The sequence below is a fragment of the Oryctolagus cuniculus genome, chromosome 2 (genome assembly GCF_051225735.1).
Source record: "Oryctolagus cuniculus isolate XC-2025 breed Fujian yellow rabbit chromosome 2, ASM5122573v1, whole genome shotgun sequence".
Lineage (NCBI taxonomy): Eukaryota > Metazoa > Chordata > Mammalia > Lagomorpha > Leporidae > Oryctolagus > Oryctolagus cuniculus.
Window position 1 is genome coordinate 99,303,505 of NC_142868.1, and position 22,179 is coordinate 99,325,683.

Genomic DNA, 22,179 nt, shown 5'->3' on the forward strand with positions numbered 1-22,179 from the left:
CCATTTGTTGCTCCCCATCTTCGTGGAGGAACGACACAGGATTCTGCGTTGTTCTTTCGTCTGCTCGGCCTTCCCCGGGTTTGCTGCTGGTTCTTCACCTCCGTGGAAGGGCGGTTCCCCCTGGCCACTTTCCCCACTTCCGCAGGGGAGCGGCACACCGCCGGCCGGCTCTCTCAGGGGCTGCACAGGTGTTCCTTCAGATGTTCCCCTTAGATGTTCCTGGTGCATGCCGTCTCTCTCCTCCTTTATAGTCCTCCTCCGCCAATCCTAACTCGGCTGCCCACACACTGAGTACACTGCTCTCCTCCAATCAGGAGCAGGTCCTGCAGCTTGTCAAGTTGGTGAGAGGCAGCTGGGTAGAAGCTGTTTTCTCCTCTCCCAGCGCCATATTGTGGGAGAGCAGATGCATAGAATAAGTCTTAATTCCAGTAACTCAGTCCAGTCCGGGTTGCTCCCCACATCCACTGATGAAAGTGGGGTGTTAAAGTCCCCCTTTACTACTGTACAGGAGTTTATATCTCTTTTTAGATCCATTAGCATTAAGTGTATACATTAACTGTATATTCATTTACTATAATCATATCTTCTTGTTGAATTTATAGCTTAATCACCTAACCCTTTGAAGGTGTAGGATAGATCATAGGCTAGGCCATAATGCAAGTTTCAACAAATTCAAAAAAATTGAAATCATAGCATATATATTTTCTGGCACAACAAGCATGAAGCTGAAATTTGACAACTTAAGAAACTCTAGAGAATATGCAAATACATAGAGACTGAACAACATGCTCCTAAATGAACTGTGGGTCATAGAAGAAATAAAAAGGAAAATAAAAAAAATCTGGAAGTGAATGGAGATAATAACACAATATATCAAAACTTACAGGATACAGAAAAAGCAGTGTTAAGAGGGAATTTTATAGCTGTTAGTGCCTACATTAAGAAATTGGAGGGGCTGGCATTGTGACTTAACTGGTAAAGCCACAAACTGCAATGCTGGCATCCTGAATGGGCACTGGTTCAAGTCCTGGCCACTCCACTTCAGATACAGCTTCTTGCTAATATGCTTGGGAAGGCAGTGGAAGATGGTTCAAATCTTCAGCCCCTGAACCATATGGGGCACTTGACCTAGATGGGGCACTTGGCTCCTGGCTTCAGCCTGGCCCAGCCCTGGCCTGTGGTCATTTGGGAAGTGAACCAGCTTATGGAAGATCTCTCTCTCGTGTGCTCTCTCTCTCCATCCCTCTCTCTTTCTTTCTCTCTAACTTTGCAATTCAAATAAATAAAATAAATATTGAAAAAAGAAAGAAATCATAAAGGTGAGATACGATGAAACTCAGACCCAGGTTTCATAGATAATCAACTAAGCATCACATTATCCATTATCCCCCCCAGTAACAAATGTGGCAAATATGTGGACACTAAAGTCTGAGCACCTGATTTACAAGCAATGTGCAGTATAGATTATGAGCAAAAAAAGAGAAATGTTTTTAGGATTAAGGTGGGAAAATACCTTTAGCATAATTGGTAGTGAGAAGGATTTTAAGAATAGGGCAAAAAAAGCAAGACAATATGAAGAGGATAAGGACTGAGATCTTCTGAAGGCTATTCTGATGATGACTCAAATATGGAAGATTACTCAGATCCACAATCAGCAAATAACATGAACAGCTCCCTACTATTGCTGTATCAGAAAAGAAATCTTGATTCTGTTTCAAGTGTTCCTGAGATGGAGCAAAGAGGAACCACTGATTCAACACCATGGATAACTTCCAAAAGAGGCTGCATTCCTTTGAAAACACCTGCCTGAGAGTATGAGGATATTGTATTGAAAAAACTGAAGATAGAAAGAAAGACCATTTTTTCATGGATCTTTCCATTAAGAAAAGGGTCATGTTTATGTTTGTTCCTTTTCAGTCACCCCAGATTGCCAGTGTATTCTTTCTTTCCCTCCCTCCCTCCCTCCCTCCCTAAGAAGAAGAAGAAGAGAAGAAGAGAAGAAGAGAAGAAAAGAAGGAAGAAGACCTTGGCCTGGAGCTGGAAACTTGGTCTGAGTCTTCAATGAGGATGGAAGGAATCCAAACACCTCAGGTATCATCACTCCTGCCCATGGTCCAAATTAGCAGGGAGCTGGGGTCAAGTCCCAAAGCTGAGAAACAACCCCACATACTCCGACGTCAAACATGTGCATGCTTACTAAATTCCCTGTACTAAATTCCCACTCCTGCACGTGACTTTTGCATGTTATTTTTATATTATGCTAAGGAATTATGTTTTATTCATGTTTTCATCTTCAGAGTCTACTACATTTCCTGATACACAGTTTCTGCTGAATTTTGGGACATGGCCACCGCTTTACCAGGGTCTGATATTAATAATAATGACAGTGGAAGGTTGCAGTTGCAGGGAACTGTTTCTAACACCAAGTTTAAGTGAAAAAAGAACTAGTTTGGAAGATATATATATATATATATATATATACATATATATATATACACACACATATATATATATATATTTGTAGTTGTATATAGAGGGAAAAGAACCAGCAAAATTCAGTAGTCCTTATAATCCTAAATGGAATGAACAGCTAACCCCACAGATTTACATTGGAATTTGGGGTTTGGAGTCACCACAGTTTAAAAGCAGATTGTTTATTAGGAAAAGTAAGGATAGATTTCAAACATGCTCTGTTAATACACAATAGAAAACTGAAAAGAGTGATGGATACTGCTTCCACAATGAGTGTTCCAGCAGTACCTTAAAAAAACCCACACTGTCTTCAGACTGCACTAGCACTACTGTTGAAGATCCTCCCATTCAAGAGGTGCTCAGTTCATCAGAAAACAATGAATGTATAGCATCTACCTGTGCACAGTTGGAATCTGAAGCTAGAAACATATTATATCCTGAAAAATCTAACTCTGAAAATAGTTTTGCCTTTGACAAATTGAGGCAGCCAGAGGGGTGTGTGGATCTGTACAGTAGTAGTCTAGAAATGCCAACACAGAGAGTTTGCCATCATGGTGGAAAGAAAGGAAAGATCATGATGCTTTTCCTCAGACTACATTTCACAGATACCCTGAGCAGACTGAGAAATGTATTTTAGACACCAAAAGTCATTCTTCCCAAAAGGATCAACCTAAAGGACCATCCTAACAGACACAAGAAAGCATGTCTTTCTGAATTGTCCTAGCCTGGTGGGAATTCTTGTCTTGGAGCTCATTACCAAGACAGTCTAAATCAAGATCCAAAGACCAAAAGAGATGACATCCTGACAGAGAAGGTGAAGCTGCCTCCTGGGACACGGGCATCCCAAATGAGAGCCAGTTTGAGTCTCAGCTGCCCCACTTCAGATCCAGCTCCATGTTGATACCCCTGGGAAAGTGGTGGAAGGAAGCTAAAGGGTTTAAACCTCAGCTACCTTTGTGGAAGACAATGATGGAGTTCCAGGTTCCTATCTTTGGCCTGGATCAGCCATGGCTATTGTTATGGCTCTGTAGAAACCATCAACAAGCAAAACCTCCCTGACTAAAGCCATCACCTGCCCTGTCTTGGAGGTAAGATACAAAGTAAATTATCTGCAATCCCTTTCCTATCATTTCAATGCCTCCTTATTAAGCATTTCCGGGTAGCTGGTTGTCTAACCCTTGTACAGTGACCATACAAAGATGTCATATGACCAGACATCTGTGTGCAACAAGAACACCTTGCTACCATATAGTTGTTTTAGCCCAGGGAATTTAGAATCCACCTAGTGATTAATGACCATTTCAGGCTTATTCTAAGCAAAAGTCTTTTGCAATTGAAGTTGGTCTTTAAATTGTACTTAAAATTAAAAGATCAGAGCATCTTCTGATTTGTATAACTTTCTCCAATGTAATTTTCTCCTATGTACTCAACGACTGGTCCAGATCATTGTCATCTATTCCCACAGTTTCTCTATGAAGGAAGAGCCACTACTCTTACCCCATCTTACACATGGGGAAACAAAGGCACCATGAGATCTAGCCACTTGTAAATCACACAGTCAGCAAGCAGCAGTGGTAGAGCCAGGGCTCTAACCCCACAGACCACACCAATCACTATTTTAATTTTACTAATTTTAAAGGTAGAAACAGGCAGGGAGATGTCTCCCATTCAGTGGTTCACTCCCAAAATGCCTGCAATGACCAGGGCTGAGCCAGAACACAGCCAGGATGTGGAGTGCATTCTGCCTCTCCCAAATGAGTGGCAGGGGCCTGATATCTTAAGCCATCACCCACTGCCTGCAAGGATGTGTATTAGCAGAAAGCTGATATTGGGAATTGAGCTGAGGCTCAAAGGCACTCACTCTAGATAAGAGATGTGGGTGTCCCTAGGGGCAACTTAACAACAGCACCATACGCTCACCCTGAAGTAATTTTACTAATATTATGACATTCTGGAAAGCTTCATATGCTTGAGTGAGGTAAATGATTACCTCAGACACACTGAAAGTTCAGTTTTTCATTTCCATTTTGAAGCTCTGCTTACTTAACTAAAATTGATAGAGGAACAGAACTTAGGATAGTTAATCAAGGAAAGTGTACTGGTTTATTGGAAACCATACTGCAGCAGCAAAATTAGCCTTTTCTGTCTCAGATGTTTGGTTTGGATGTTGTTCTCTAAACTCTGCATTGGACACCTCTAGCATTTTCCAGTATCCCAGTTCTGCTTCTTTTTGGATATAGCTGCCTCTTGATCTTTTCATCTCACCATTGCTTCTCCCCACCACCTTTCTGTTAGCAGGAGAGTCATGGGTTGGAGGTGACAAGCAGGCTGAGAACAGTGACACTGAATCCTTACACATTTGAGAAAACTGAAACATCCCTGCAGTTCCTCAAGGGGAAGTGAACTCAATGATGATGATGAAGTGAGAAGCCACACCCAGGGCAGGAAGCCACATGTCCTGAGGCTGTCATTGCAAAAGACAAAGAGCTGCAGTCTGGTGGTCATGGCATGGGAATCCCTCCCCATCCCATCCCATCCCATTCAGAACCTGAATGGCAGGTCATCACTGCCACCACTGCTGCTTGTGTCACACTGTTGCCCTGTGCAGAAACTGCCATTTCTTCCCTCTCAGAAGGATGAGTATTTACTGGTTCTGGGGACACCCAGGTGTAGCAATCCAAGGAGGTAAATGTAATGTTCAGCCACTGTCTGCTGTTCAAACAGCAACAGCAAAGAGGAAAGCCTGGGTGGATGGAAACTTGGAAAGGTTGCTAAAGAATCTGAAGTGGATAAAGAAGGAATGCAGGGATGAGTTGGAGATAGGTGGTACAGGTAGAGGGGATAAGAAGATCCAGAGTGAACGTCATGACAAGGTCTCAGAGCAGTGTAGATACAGAGAAGCAAACTGAGAGGATACACAGTCAGAATGCTTAACAGGGCTCCATGAAGTGGCCTTGAAAGTAGGAGACTTCCAGATGACAGGACCCAAAGAATGACTGCGGGTGACTCAGGCTGATGGAAGAGAAATGTCCCTGATGGAGAGAAGAGGCCAAGGAAGTGGCAAGTCAATCAAGGTCATGAATGGACCATTTACATTGAAGCCTATAGTTAACCAAAGGATAAAATAGCCCTAGGAGCTAGAGTAGGAAAAGAACTATCAATCAAATGGCACAGTAACCATTTTTCTGTAACAATGTATTTATTTATTTAAAATACAAGATACCAGAGAAGAGAGAGACAGAGAGATCTTCCATCCTCTCACTCATTACTCAAATGGTCACAGAAGGCAGTGCTAAGCCTGGCTGCAGCCAGGACCATGAACTCCATCCAGGACTCCCAGGTGGCAGGAGCCCAATCACTTGGGCCAACTCTGCTGCTTTCCCAGGCACATTGTAGGGAGCTGAACCCGACAAGGAGCCGACAGGACTTGAACCTGTGTCCATACAGGATGACCACATTGCAGGTGAAGGTTTAATCTGCTACACCACAACATGGGTCCAGCAATCAACAGGATATATTTTCCCACAATATTTCTATTCACTCATTCTCTCCTGCTTCTCTCTCTGGACGGCTACTTAGATTTATTCAGAAGTCTAAACTATAGAACTTAAATACGTAAGGTTAACTTATACCGTCTCTTCGCAACTCAAAAATAGCTAATTAAAAAATCTGTGTACACAACAGCATTTCTATTTTAATTTTTATTTATTTGACAGATAAAGTTAGACAGTGAGAGGGAGACAGAAAGGTCTTCCTTCCATTGATTCACCCTACAAATGGCCGCTACACCCCGAGCTACGCCGATTCAAAGCCAGGAGCCAGGAGCTTCTTCCTGGTCTCCCACTTGGACCATCCTCCACTGCCCTCCCGGGCCACAGCAGAGAGCTGGACTGCAAGAGGAGCAACTGGGACTAGAACCCGGCGCCCATATGGGATGCCGGCTCCGCAGGCAGAGGATTAACCAAGTGAGCCACAGCTCCGGCCCCAAGCATTTCTGATAATACTAACAAGTGCTTGTTGAATAAGGAAATTCTTACTACCACATTCATATTTAATGTAGCAGGCATAACTAGTTCACATGGGAAAGAAAACATACCAAGAAAATAAGAACGCAAAGTCTAGAACCCGACAACCACCACCAACCACGGCTAATTACCCGAGGCTTACACAAAACTGCACACTGCATTCTATACAGCCGAGCTGTTTTACTGTGCTCACACCGGAACGAATCTGCTCTTCCAGGCTGTAAGCAGAAGGCCAGCAGCGCAGACATGGTATCACCCCACACACAAAACTGCTTGGCCGACAGCGAGTCAGAAGCCAAATGCAGAAAACCGGCTCCAGGCCTTGATCGGAGGCTGCGTGAGGCCGACCCCACCCCCCCTCCCCGGCCCGCGCAGCGTGCGGCGCATGCGCACTAACCCGGGCCACGCCTCCCCCTGTGCGCTCGCGCGCACCCCTCCAGGACTGGCGCTCCGCCCTCCCCCTCCGCGCGTCACAGAGCCCGAGTTCCTCCCTCCGCCGGGATTGGCTGCGGCGGAGCTGACCCGCCCTTTGCGCCAGGCCTCAGGGGCCCTCTGCGAGGTCGCCTCCAGGTGGGCGTCGCGGCGGACTTCGGGGACGGCGCTCCCGGAGCCCGGCTTGGTCGCCCACTCTGCGGCGCTGGTGTGAGAAGAACGCGTCCTGAGGCCAGTTCCAGACGCTCCTCTGTTTCTCGCTGCCAGAGTCTACTGGTTTGTGCAAGCCCGGAGGTTTGGGCTGGGGAGGCGGGCGCGGCTGTTGCTGTGTTCACCTTGGGGTTCACCCCAGGGTGCAGATCTGGGGTCAGCTCCCCGTCTCCTTTCAACAGTTGGAAAAGAGAACTCGGATTTCTCCTCGAGCGTCCCCACTGATTTCAGCGCGGGGCTCGAGGAACCCCTGCCGCCCAGGTCTTTCAGTCGCTTACTATTTAGTTTATTCAGCAGCTCCATTACCGATCTAATACGTGGTGCGGTTCCCCAAGGGCACGGGGGACCGCAGCTGAGCCCGGGCGCCCCGAGCTTGAGAAGTGTAGAGGTAGTGAGGAAATCCGGAGGACTTGATGTTGAGAGACCTTTGTCAGACGGGGAGGGGCTGGGGCGAAATCCCTGCTTTACTGCAGGAGATCGCCACAGTGCATAGGCGATCTGGGGACTTGTGCGGGGACACGGCGTCTTATTCGTACTTTTATCATGCTTGACTTGGTTTAAATGAGAATTTTTATGGACCCAAACGTGTTAAATTGATGATATATTGGTAGGACTCACATGTCAGCTAACCCTACACATTTATTTCAGCGTTTTAAGTGATTTCTTTGCGATATTAGTAGAGAAAATTATTTTTAGTCCTTACTATGAACAAATCTGTTGTGAAGTTTCCTATGTTATGGCGTACGTATTTCCAGGGACCAACAATCATTGCATCAGTTCACCTTGGTAAGTGGCGAGTAGGTCAGTTCAAGTGGAGGTGTCTCAGCTGCCTACCTCTGCTTCCCAAACCAAATGCTCTGGTTCCCACATGAGTCACTGAAGTCTCAATCCTCCAAGAAGCATTTTTTGTTGTTCTTATTGTTTGAATTAAATGATCTCTCTTAGGTAAGAAAATGAATTATATTTTTATATATAGTAATGAAAAAATTATTTCAGATGGTGTTATAGTACAAAGAAAAAAAAAACAATAAGAGCTATCAAAACTTACTAAGAAAAGAATGGACATTTGGGCTAGTGGTTAGTGAATGGTTGAGATGTCCACATTTCTTTTCAGAGTGCCAGGGTGTATTTTAGGGGTCAAAAGTAGGTCCAGGCTGCCCACCACTAGACAGTTCATCAGAGATGTCAGTGAAAGGAACCAGGTTCCCTTAAGAACCAGGTTTCTTCAAGAAGCCATCATTCTTGGGAAAGAGCATATTTGGCATCAAAGAGGTCTGCTTTTACTCCAAGAATGCTGGTGTCTTAAATAAAGCAGTGCACTTGCATCAGCAATCATCTCTGGTGAACTGGCTGTTCAGAGGTGAGCAGCCTGGGCCACATTTTGACTGATAACAAATGGCAGTCAGCAGTAGGGGTCTAGTCCTCACATGTTACTGGGGAAAGGCAAGCACTGCTTGTGTTCTCCAGGCTGCTCTTGGGGAGCTGACCGCATGGTTGGGATTTCAGGGATATTCCAGAAGCTGCTGAGTCCATTTTTGTGTACGCTTTACTTTCTGTTCTTCTGTGACATCAGCTGCCTATAAGCACTTTGTTGGTACAAGGAAATGGTACTGTTTGGAATCCCAGGGCTCAATAACTAAGTTGAACTTAGTGGACACTGGGAATCCTGTTTCTGTGCCATTTGTTTGGGCTTCCTGCCAGTTGGGCCTCACTAAGGTCATGTGTCTTAGTTCTGGTTGATGTGAGACAAGAATCTTAAGACTCTAGTTAGTCCTAGTCCCTCAGCAAGGAGGATTTGGTTTCCATGAGTACACTGTGTGAGAATTAATCTTTGGTAAAATATGGGCAACTTGCCGGCATCGCGGCTCAATAGGCTAATCCTCCGCCTTGCGGTGCCAGCATACTGGGTTCTAGTCCTGATCAGGGTGCCGGATTCTGTCCCGGTTGCCCCTCTTCCAGGCCAGCTCTCTGCTGTGGCCAGGGAGTGCAGCGGAGGATGGCCCAAGTACTTGGGCCCTGCACCCCATGGAGACCAGGAGAAGCACCTGGCTCCTGCCATCGGATCAGCGTGGTGCGCCGGCTGCAGCATGCTGGCCGCGGTGGCCATTGGAGGGTGAACCAACAGCAAAGGAAAACCTTTCTCTCTGTCTCTCTCTGTCACTGTCCACTCTGCCTGTCAAAAAAAAAAAAAAAAAAAAAATGGGCAACTCAATTCACCTGAAAGTCCTCTGAGATATCCCAGCTGATTTGTGCACCCTGTAATTATTGTCGTATGAGAACAAAACTGGAAATACTGCATGGTCTTATTATGTATGTAGTAGATTCCAAAGACTCAGGTCTAGGACTCCCTTTGTTCTCTTAAAGCCAGTTGGAGCTCCCCACAGAAGCCCCTGGTGCAGTTGCCAGTGGGGAACAAGACCCATAAGAATATGCCATAGAAAACATCTTTCTATTAGAGTGTCAAAGGCTCGGAAATTCAGGTGTAGTATTCATTGCATGAGAAAATGTTCAGCTCCTTTGCTGGGATTAGGGTTGTTTTTTTTTTTTTGACATAAATATTCAAGTTACATTTTTTCCCTCTGCATATTCCTGTTGAGGTGTTGATGTTATAGTTTAAAATCACTTTGTTTTTTAATTAAACACAATTTTTAGTGAAAAATATCATAACTAAGAGAAAGAAATAAATTAATTTTATTAAAAGAAGAAAGTAATAGATTTTTTAAAAAAGATTATTTATTTGAAAGTCAGAGTTACAGAGAGAGAGAGGTCCTCTGCACGGCTGGAATTGCGCCAATCTGAAGCCGAGAGCCAGGAGACTCCTCTGGGTCTCCCATGTGGGTGAACAGGGCCCAAGGACTTGGGCCATCTTCTACTGCTTTCCCAGACCATAGCACAGAACTGGACCAGAAATGGAGCAGCTGGGACTTGCACCAGCACCTGTATGGGATTCTGGCACTGCAAGCGCAAGCGGTGGCCTTACCTGCTGTACCACAGCGCCAGTCTCAGTAAGTTTTTTTTTTTAAGTTGCTACAGAACTGCTTGATTTTTCTTGTGATATATGTTATATATATGTTAAATTATAAACATGTTGTATTTTGTGTCTACTTATTAAAAATCCCTTAAAAATCCCTTAAGAGCTGTATTTTGCTTGGTTTACTGATATTACATATTTACATAAATTTAAGACTATTTAAAACATTTAAATTTAAAACATTAAAATTTAAAACATACATATTTACATACATTTAAAACTATTAAATTAAGCTGTGTGGCACAGGACTTCTATAAATCTGATGAATAGCTAAAGTTTGTTGGTAAAATAAAAAAGATTTCTTCAAGTTTGTTAACATATGTTTGCCTGTGTTTATTGGCCAATTAGGATCAAAGTTATATCTGTTAGATGTTTAAGATTATAAAAATATAAATAAATTATGTCAAAATACAATAGTGTTCTGTGTCTCAAGGATAGCAGTTGAACTAGAATATGCTTGTCTGATATTTCAGTTTCCATAACTAAAGTAAAAAAATTTGTTAAATATAAATTAGATGATGGGACTGGCACTGTGGCTCAGCAGGTTAACGCCCTGGCCTGAAGCGCCAGCATTCCATATGGGTGCCAGTTCAAGAACTGGCTGCTCCACTTCCCATCCAGCTCTCTGCTATGGTCTGGGAAAGCAGTAGAAGATGGCTCAAGTCCTTGGGCCCCTGCACCCATTTGGGAGACCCAGAAGAAGCTCCTGGCTTCTGGCTTCAGATCAGCGCAGCTCTGGCTGTTGTGGTCATCTGGGGAGTGAACCATCAGATAGAAGACTTCACTCTCTCTCTGACTCTCTCTCTGTGTAACTGTGACTTTGAAATAAAGTAAAATAAATCTTTAAAAAAATATAAATTAGATGAATGTAAATGTAATAAATATTTTGATATCAGTTTAATGCCTTGGCTTCTTAAATTGTATAAAATAGTATTTTTGGGTCTGTTACCAAGTATGCTTATATACATTGTTGATATAGAGCATATGATGAATTATCTGTGGCCTCATGTTTACAGCAGCTCAATTCAAAATAGCTAAGATATGGAATCAACCCAAATATCCATCAGCTTAGGACTGCATAAAGAAATTGTGTTATATACACATGATGAAATATTACCCAGCCATAAAAAATAGCGAAACCCTGATTTCACAACAGAAGTGGATGCAATTGGAGATCATTATGCTCAATGAAATAAGCCAAATGCTGTTTTCTCTGACTTGCATTAATATACAGAATCCAAAAATGTAATTTATATTAATGAAATTTACAGTTTTGGATTTGATGATTGTTTATATTCTTTACTCCTGGGGAACAGTGGTTTTTCTAACTACTTATTGAATTCTTTATTTAGTGGAAAGTTAATCTTGTGATTATAAAATAAATTAGAAGTATGTCATTACAGGAACTCAAATAAGGAAGGAAGAGGGAGGGTAAGAGCAGGGAAGCTTATGAGGGTAGGTGGGAAATATTATTTTCTTAAAAATGTGCATAAGAAATACATGAAATTTGTTCCCTTTATATACATTTTAAAAATTTAATTAACATTATTCATATATGACAAATAATTCAAGACTGCTTCAAAGTAACGAAAGGCAAAATTTCTATATGTAACAACAAACAAAAAAGAAAAAGTAAAGCAAAAATGAATTTAAAAAAACAAAAAAATGTAAAAGAAAAAGGAAAAATATATAAATTATAATAAAAAAGCTATCATACTTTTGTTAAAAATGTTTTGCTTTTAGATATTTTTAAGGGAATGTTTCAAATTAAATGGAGAGGCCTGTGTTGTGGGTTAAAGCCCTGGCCTGAAGTGCCAGCATCCCATATGGGCACTGGTTCTAATCACAGCTGCTCCTCTTCCAATCCAGCTTTCAGTATGGCCTGGGATAGCAGTAGAAGATTCCCAAGTCCTTGGGCCCCTGCACGTGGGAGACCCAGAAGAAGCTCCTGGCTCCTGGCTTTGCATCGGCACAGCTCCAGCCATTGAAGCCAACTGGGGAGTGAACCAGCGGAAGGAAGACCTCTCTCTCTATCTCTACCTTTCTCTGTAACTCTGTCTTTAATAATAATAAAAGAAAAATTAAATGGAAGCATATAAAATATAAAAGAAAACTAGGTAAGGAGTTTAAAAAAATTTTTTTATATTTTATTTAATGAACATAAATTTCCAAAGTACAGCTTATGGATTACAATAGCTTCTAAAAATGTTTTAAAATTATAAAAATGTGTTTTTCTTAAGTAAAACTATAGGATAAAAGAGACATATTTTCACTAATGATAATAATTATCCTAAAAATAAGGAAAAATATTTTAAAAGTTTGTAAAAAATGAAATCTTTTGAGAGATTGCATTGACAGAGACTAGATTAAAATGATATATGTTTATAAAACCTAACATTTAGTAGTATACTGCTACTGTGGTGTAGCAGGTTAAATCCCTGGCCTGCATCCCATATGGGTACCGGTTCTAGTCCTGGCTGCTTCTCTTCTGATCTGGCTCTCTGTTGTGGCCTGGGAGAGCAGTGGAAGATGGCCCAAGTCCTTCGGCCCCTGCACCCACATCGGAGCCCTGGGGGAAGCTTGGGGAAGCTCCTGGCTCCTGGCTTCAGCTCTGGCCATTGCAGCCAGTGGGGGGTGAACCAGCGGATGGAAGACATCTCTCTCTGTGTCTCTGCCTCTCTCTGTAACTCTGTCTTTCAGATATACAATTTAAAAAAAAAAACCCTAAAATTTAGTCCCCTGTGTGAAAATAACAAGGTTTTCTTAAAACATTGTTAGTAATGGGGTAGTCCTGGTGTAGCAGGCAAAGCTACTGCCTATAATGCTGGCAACCCATATGTGTGCCAGTTTGAATCCCAGCTGCTTCATTTCAGATCCAGTTCCCTGCTAATGGCCTAAGAAACAGCAGATGACTTAAGTGCTAGAACTCTGCCATCCACATGAGAGACCTGGAGGGAGCTCCTGACTCTGTTATGACCAGACCCTAAAAATGCTTATCTTAAAAGCCTCAGATAGTGGCTTGTGCTATGACACAGTGGGTTAAGCTGAGGCTTGGAAGGCTACATTAGCTTCCTGCTAATTCACTTTAACTTCAAGAATTAAGATTATTAATATGTATTTTGAAAAATTAGTTGTTTCAAATTAAGTCATTTGACTGTGATTTCCAGCTGGAAGCCCAAGGGTCCTCAAAGAATCTATCTGTCATTCAGTAGAGATGATTGCTAATTAGACACCTAGTGATATATATGGAGCATTGCTGAATTGTAGATTCATGCTAAATTTAAAGTTACTTTCACATAGATACATTATTGATGTAAGTATTCTATAGGTTATATGACAATAATGTCTGGTAGTTCTGATACAATGTTATCTTTCATGATTGTTATCTTCTTAATAAAAGACTGGAGTCTGTAAAAATCCTTGGAGTTGCCCCTCCCTTCACAATAGAGACCTCAAAAATTAAATAGTTTTGAAAATACTATTGTGCTTTAAAAATACTAAATATAATATTTTAATACATAAAAATGGAAAATTGAAAAATTTCTAAATCTGAGATTAATCTTGTAACAAATAAGCTTTTCTTACTGTACTTATACAGACAGCAATAATATGCCTACAATTATATTGCTTGTTGTGTTTAAGATACAATTTGATTTGTAATACTCTTGTTAGTTTGTTGTGTATTCTTGCTTTTGAGCATTTTGCCTGTCACCTATCAGAATTCTGCAAAAGAAAATTCACACCCAGATTATGCTGGCCTAAAAAAACATAAAAGAGTTTGTAAAAACACTTCTGTCTTTATCAAAATCCTATATACAATACATGTAACTATGTCTCCTTGTTTTCCAGTAAATTGTTACTCAAATTTTAATTATGGTGATTTTAAGTTTTTTTTTTTTTTTTTTTTTTTTTTTGCCATCAATAGTGCTGTTTCTTTGCTAAAAACATTTACAAACAGAGAAGATTCTATCAAGTATTTATAAATACAGATTTCTGATGAAATGAACAAACTAAAAAATTCTGATTAAAGAAAGCTGACAGATTTATAAAACTGTTACTTTAGATCATACAAAAGAATAAATTCATAGAGACTTGAACTAGTCAAGTTGTAGGTTTCTGTTTCTTTTACTTAGAGCATTGCTTCTCTACTTAAATGTTTTCTCTCAAGTTTAAAGATTTACTGTGATTTCTAGAGTTTATAACACTCTGGTAGACTATGTTTTTATAAACAAAAGTAAAGATATTTACTTTTCCTTCCCACTAAATTCACCCAACATTCAAAAACAACTTAATGAGAAGTTTTGGTTTACATAACAATGTAATTAGTTTCAAAAATTAATTTAAAAATGTGCTTTCGTAATAAAACATAATTTAAACACTGATTAATCTAAAAATAAACAAAAATGCCAGACTTCAAGTACTGGCATTTCAATGAGTAAATGAAATGATCCCTTCTTAATAGATCTTGGGGCAAGCATTGTGGTGTAGCAAGTAAAGCAGCCATCTGTGGTGCCAGCCTCCCATATCATTGCCAATTTGAATCCCAGCTGTACAGTTCTGATTCAGCTCCCTGATAATGTGCCTTAGACAGCAGTGGGAGATGGCTCAAGTGCTTAGGTATTGCACCCATGTGGGATACTCGGAAAAAGCTAAAGCTCCTGGCTTCAACCAAGCTCAGCCATGGCCTTTGTGGCCATCTGGGGAGTGAACCTGCAGATGGAAGATCTCTCTCTCTCTCTCTCTCTCTCTGCCATTCAGATAAATAATTCATTTAAAATAGAAAAGTAAATTTTTAAAGATTTATTTACTTATTTGGAAGGTAGAATTACAGAGAGATGGTTGCAGAGAGAGATAGATCTTCCATCTACTGGTTCACTCCCCTAATGGCTGCAACAGCTGGAGCTGGGCCAATCTGAAGCCAGAGCCAGAAGCTTCTTTCATGTCTCCCGCATAGGTGCAGGGACCCAAGCACTTGGGCCAGCTTCTTATGTTTTTCCAGGATGGAACAAAGAGCTGGATCAGAAATGGAGCTTTCAGGACTGGAAATAGCATCCATATGGGATGCTGGCACTGTAGTCAGAGGATTTGTGCAATGAGTTGCCTGCCAGTTGTGTAGCTTAACTACCTTCATTGGTAACTATACCCACTGACCACACTGGGCTTGATTATGAAACTACACCTAGACACATCTAGAGACTTTAGCCCAGGAGCAATATAATGGAACCAAATAGTGTTTGTGAGTATTCTACAATATGATAGGAGTCACTGTGCACCTATTCCCTATGTAGGATCTCTGTCCTTAATTTGTTGTACTATGCCAATTAATGCTAAAACTAGTCTTCAAACAGTACTTTATACTTTGTGTGTCTGTGTGGGTACAGTCTGTTGAAATCTTTACTTAGTATATATACTAAGTTGATCTTCTGTATATAAAGATAATTAAAAATGAATCTTAATGAAGAATGGGATGGGAGAGGGAGTAGGGGATGGGATGGTTTGCAGATGGGAGGGAGGTTATGGGGGGAAAACTGCTATAATCCAATAGTTGTACTTTTGAAATTTATATTTATTAAAAGTTTTCTACAAAAAGAAAACAGTTGAAAAGTTAAAAAAAGAAATTGACTGACAGTACTGACACGGATGCTGGCATTGTTGCACCATTACTCTTATTCCACAGAGGGGATTTCAAAAATACATACTTAGGAGTCAGCATTATGGCACAGCAGGTTAAGCTGCCACTTGCAGCACTGGCATCCCATATCAGTGAGTCAGTTAGGATGCAGGCTGGTGTGCCTCTAATCCAGCTTCCTGCTAATGCACCTGGGAAGGCAGCAGCAGTTGGCTCAAGTGCTTGGGCCCCTGACCCTTATCTAGGAGACACAGATAGAGTTCCAGTGTCCTGGCTTTGTTCTGACCAGAACTGATTTGAGCCATTTTGGAAGTAAAACAGTGAATAGAAGATCTCTTTGTCTATCTCCTTCTTTCTTCCATTCTGCTTTTCAAATAAATATTTTAAAAATATATGTATACATATGTATATATGCATGTACAGACATACACAAAAAATTTTTTAAAAAATTTATTTATTTATTTGAAAGGCAGAGTTACAGAGAGGCAGAAGCAGGGAGAGAGAGCACTTCCATCCACTGGTTCACTTCCCAGATGCCTGCAATGGTCAGAGTTGTGCCAATCCAGAGCCAGGAGCTTCTTCCAGGTCTCCCATATGGATGCAGGGTCCTAAGAACTTGGAGCATTTTCTACTACTTTCCCAGGCAATAGCAGAGAGCTGGATTAGAATTAGAGAAGCCAGGACTTGAAGCAGTGCCCATATGAGTTGCTGGCACTGCAGGCAGAAGCTTTGCCCGCCACAGCTCTGGACCTTACCTTACACAAAACTTTTAAAAAACACTTTACTGTGGTATGATTGATATAAAAATAGGTATTCACAGCTTGCTCTGTTGGTGATAAGCATATACCTGTGACATTGTTACCAGCATTAAGGCCATCATAGGATTATTTTCTTATTTTATTTTTCAGTTTGTTTTTAATGTATAGAAATAGAAATGACTTTTGTGTGCTGATTTTGTATCCTAAAACTTACCGAACTTGTTTGTAAGTTCTAATATATTTTTGATAGAGTCTTTAGAATTTTCTATGTGTGAAACTGTGATATCAGCACACAGAGATAGCAGTTCTCAAGAGAGATTTGATCATTTGAGTTCAGGCTCTGCCTAACTGTTGTATCTCCCCTTCCTGACAATATATGATGATGCCTCCACATCCATGAGCAATGTCTATCCACGATGTACTATGGAGCCACCAGATTCTGTAGCCTCCAACCATAAGCTGAAACAAATCCTTTCTTTCCAAAGAAACTCTTCTCAGGTATTGTAGTTAAAATAATGTAAAGTAGAATAATGCAAACCCCTAGATATTTGGATTTACTTCTGGAACAGAGTTAAATTCGATGGGGAAAAAATCTCCATGCCCACATGAGAGAAACAGGTATATTAGAAGGTAATATGACATTTCATATAAGTTAAAATTAATTTTTCAACAAAATATATTGAAATAACTGGTTGTGTTTGAGAGAAAATGTGGGTAGTTCTTCCAGGCTTTTTCCCACCAAGTTTTAGGAAATTTCACAAAGATCCACATGACTGACATAAGGACATTCCTGGCATTTCTAATATTTTCAGCTTTGAGACTTTAATAAAAGTATTGAATGCAAGATGATTATTTGTTGTCTTCTGGTTTTTTTTTTTTTTCTGTCCTCTGAAGTTCAGTTTCAAATTCTGTTCCTGCTGTTCCAGCTTACTTCTCTACCTCATCAACCTCTTCTTACCAACTTTTCTTACTGATGCAGGATAAGTAAGAATACATCTCATTTACATCATGCAGTGCAATGTGTTTTAAGAACACACAAATGTGTTCACACAAATGTTGTGAATTGAGTGCTGGAGTAGAATCCCAGCTTTGTGACCCCCTGCAAAGTACTTAATCTGTGCTTCAGTGTTCCTGTCTATGAAGCTGATAAAGCAGTGATCCTGTCACAGGGTTGTTGTGAAGCCTGAACATTCCTTTTATTGAAGGACCAAGAATCTGTGTCTACTGAGTACATAAAATGGAATGGAAATGTAGTCCATTGTACTTCCAAGGACTGAAGATTTGTGGAATAGAGTATCCTGAACAAATGTAAAAACAATGATAGCATTTCAAGGCAGAGATATTTCTGTATTTGTTTACTAATTTTTAAAGATTTACTTATTTGAAAGGCAGAGTTAGAGAGATACAGAGAGACAGAGAAATATCTTTCATCCTCTGGTTCCTTCCCCAAAGGGATGCAAAATCTGGGACTGGGCCATTCTCAAATCTTGATCCTGGAACTCTGTCCAAGTTTCCCATGTAGGTAGCCCAGGCCCAAGAATTTGGACCATCTTCTGCTGCTTTTCCAGGTACATTATCAGCGAGGTGGATCAGAAATGGAGCTGCCAGGACTTGAGTGGATGCTCTTATGAGATCCTAGCATCACAAGCAGAAATTGAACCTATTGAACCACAATGCTGGCCTCTAAAGCACAGATATTTAAAATAGAAATTATTTTTTATTACAGGAACTTTAAAGGGAAAACACAGAAAGGAAGCCTGGTGCCATTAATTTGGTTTTGGCCACTGTGTTTACTAACAGACTATTTGGACTTCATACAGGGTGCTGGTACCTTCAAGGGGAAAGTTAATACTGAAGTACAGATGGCTTCAGAACTAGCCATTGCTGCACTTGGGGAAAAATGGTGGTGTTGTCACTACACCCTCTGACCCAAAACATCTGGGTAAGCTTCATGTCTATTTCTTTTTCTCCTTTCCCTCTTTGTCTCATATTGCCTGCTGCTTTTGAATTAGTTGGTGAATAATAATTATTGGTGGTAATTGCTTGGGCTGCATGTATCACATGGGCTAATAATGAGTAGGGCATGTTGCTGACAGATGGACCAAGGCACAAAGAGCCTCTAAACCTCCTCTGTGTTCTCCAGACACTGCCTGAACCACCTCCCACTGAATACCTCATACAGATCTCAAGCCTAACATTTCTGGAGTATCCATTTTTCTATTTCACCTCAATGTGCTCTTGCAGTATTTTCTATCTAAGTCAGCAACAATTCTATATTTCTGGGTATTTTAGCCCAAAATGTGGTGTCCTCTGGACTTTCTTTAAACCCTGCACCCCCTGTGAGTTCTGTCTTCAGACTTTGCTTATGATCCTCCTGCCTCTCTGGGTGCTGCTCTTCCCCACCCTCTTGCCTGAGTGGTGGTGGTACCTTCTAGCTGACCTCTCTGCTGCACTCCTGCTTACAGTGGAGCAACATAGCTCTGGGTTCTTTCTAAGGCATGGACTGCCACTCTTACAGAACCTCCAGTGGTGTCCATGCCATTCTATGAGGTTGGATGTAATTTGCACCACCCCATCCCCTTCTATGCTTCCTTTGCTTGTGCAGATCTGTCGCTGGCTGCTTCCCCAGCCTTTCTTCACAGGCTGAGCTCCTTCAGGCCTCTGACCCTGCTGTTCCTTCTAAGTGGTGACTTGTCCACCTGTAATCTTTATGGTTCTGAGCCCCATTTTTCCAGGTCTCTGCTTATTAGGGAGATCTTTCCTGACTATGCTAAACAGAAGAGAACACATAGTTGCACAAGCCCACACATGCACACACACACAGTCACTCTGCTCCCCTTGCTCTGTGTGGTGTTTTCCCTGGGCAGCTATCACAAATGGTCTAAGTATGATTTTCCCTGTCTTCTGTTTGTTCTGTGTCTCTAATCTCATGATGATGGGGATCTTTGCTCACTGCTCTATCTCTAGCTTGGAGAGTGTTGTCTAATGTATAGAAGTGACTCACTTAAAATTTGTTGAATGAATGAACTGGGTTTTTATAAGCTACAGACATGAAAATCAAGTGCAGCTTGTTGGCTAAATGCTTTTACCAGGATTTGAGTGCTCTTACATTCAAACATGAGTTAAACATTTCCTGATCAAACCACCCAATTGAAAATTCTTTTTTTAAAGATTTATTTATTTAATTGAAAGAGTTACACATATAGAGAAGGAGAGGCAGGGAGGGAGGGAGGGAGGGAGGGAGGGAGGGAGAGAGAGAGAGAGAGAGAGAGAGAGAGAGAGAGAGAAAGTCTTCCATCCACTGGTTCACTCTCCAATTGGTCACAGTGGCCCAAGCTGTGCCGATCTGAAGCCAGGAGCCAGGCGCTTCTTCCAGGTCTCCCACGCAGGTACAGGGCCCAAGGACTTGGGCCATCATCTGCTTCTTTCCCAGGACATAGCAGAGAGCTAAAGTGGAACATCTGGGATTCAAACCGGTGCCCATATGGGATGCCAGCACTGCAGGCAGTGGCTTTACCTGCTATGCCACAGTGCCAGACCCTGAATTTTTTTTTAAATTCAATATATAAAAGGTAAAATGGATTGTACTCATTTTCTCTGAAAATCAAGAATTTGAGAAAAATAGCTACTATTTCATTTTCTTCATAATTGGAAGCTTTCTAGAAATATTCACCATATGATTCTCATTTCACTCTAATTTATTATAGAGGAGCTATTTATTATAGAGGAGCTCCATCATTTACCAGTTTCAGAGTGAGCTGCCTCAAATACAAAGATGAATGTTTTACTGTAAAACAGTCACAAGCATTTTGGAATGTCTTGCAATATAGAGTATTTTTGAAGTCATTGTCACCACAGTTTGGTAGTGGTGGTTGTGCAGCAGCCAGAAATCACCTGATGTGACTGGGTGGGAGGCCTGGGCAGAATCAGTATCCTCAGAATCTTGGGCTTGGTCCTGCTGGGCAGCTCTGCAGTCATCCTAGGAGGTATTCATTGAAAAGCAATAAAATAAGCCTTACCACAGGCTGACTGTTAAGTTGTAATTTCACATCTGAATAATTTAGTTGGTTGTACTATAGGTTTCTGAGTTATGGAAGAATTTTTTAAAATACATTTATGTGAAAGTGTGACAATGCAGAGATCTCTCGTCCACCGATTCAGTCCCCAAATTGCAGCAACAGCTGGAGCTGGGCCAGGTCGATGAAGCTAGAGGTTGGGAACTCAATCTGGGTTTCCTGCATGGGTGGCAGGGACCTAACCACTTCCATCATCTGCTGCAACCAGGGTCTACAATAGCTACAAGCTGGGATTGGGAGTTGAGTCAGGACTTGAACCCAGGCACACTGATACATGATTCAGGCATCCAAGCTATGTATTAACCACTACACCATAGGTCCACCCTAGAAAAAATGTTTAGGTCACATTTTTCTTCTCTTTCTTAGAGGGCCAATTTCAGAATAAAAAGAGTTATTTATCTTGGGTGAACTTTATGGAAGAAAGTTTATGCCATCTAATTTTTAAATGCTTGGAATAGTCTATTTTTTTTTTTTGAGGTTTTCTACCTATTGTTTTAATGGGAAGATGTTGATATCAGTAAGTCATTGCCTTATTTTTCAGCATTTATGTAGGATTCAGCAGCCAGAAGCACATTTTTCTCAACTTATTGGAGCTTTGGGTGGCTATAATATCCAGTGTATTTTGGACCTGCTGAATTTGGAGTGAGTTAGTGCATGTGGTTTATTTGGTGGTGGTGGAGTGAAGCACACAAGCCATTTAGCAGTGGAAGAAGGATTCCTCTCAGACTACATTATTCCAGTACACTGCACTTCTTTCTATGCTGCCTATTTTCCTTCAAAAATATTTTAAGAGAAAAAGGTGCTCAACTAAAGTATTTCTCAACCTCCTTTCCTAATACTACTTGATAATAATTTCTTGCTGAGTCAAGAACTGAAATACTGGGGCCAGAACTGTCATGTAGTGGGCCCAGTCTGCCTTCAGAGCCAGCATCCCATAAGAGCGCAGCTTTGAGGCCCAGCTACTCCACTTCTGATCTAGATCCTTGCTAATCTGTCTGAGAAAGCACAGGAGGATGACCCAAGTTATATAGCCCCTGCACCCACATAGGAGACACAGAAGAAGCTTTTGGCTCCTGGCTTCAAATCCACTTAGCTCTGGCCTTTGCGGCCATTTGGACAGTGAGCAAGCAGATTGAAGACCTGTTTCTCTGTCTTTCTCTCTCTCTGTTTCTAACTCTGCCTCTTAAATAAATACATCTTTAAAAAAAGAACTGGAATACTGAGTAGCCCTGTTAAGTGAAATAATATAGGATTGCTTATCCAGAGCCTCTGTTGGCTTTTGCTAGTTTTGTTTCTGTAATTACAAGTCTTGACTCCAGAAGACATTTTCCAGTTCTCATTTCTTTGGGTGGCTGTTTCTCATTTACCCTGTGTTGGCATTCTGCTAGAACATGAAATGTGCTAGAGTAACTATCACATGCTTGCATTTAACAGATATTTAGTCAGTGGTTAGTGTTTGTCAGACACTGATGGTCTGGAGAGAGACTAACTTGAGTTGTGAAGCTTTCCAAAACAGATATTATATTTTGGTGAGTGTTAACATTTA

General features: G+C 41.3%; 1 long non-coding RNA gene across 5 annotated transcripts in view; it reads left to right on the plus strand.

The window, feature by feature from the left end:
- Positions 1 to 6,972: 6,972 nt before the first annotated feature.
- Positions 6,973 to 22,179, plus strand: part of LOC138848218 (uncharacterized) — a 40,714-nt gene continuing 25,507 nt past the window's right edge. For 3 of the 5 annotated variants that reach the window (XR_016230116.1, XR_011386036.2, XR_016230115.1), the window contains exons 1-3: positions 7,003 to 7,205; positions 12,040 to 12,287; positions 18,378 to 18,499. This is a non-coding gene — a long non-coding RNA (uncharacterized LOC138848218). Of the gene's footprint in view, positions 7,206 to 12,039; positions 14,042 to 18,377; positions 18,500 to 22,179 lie in introns of those variants that run through there. The other 2 variants (XR_011386035.1, XR_016230117.1) reach the window with 2 other exon arrangements.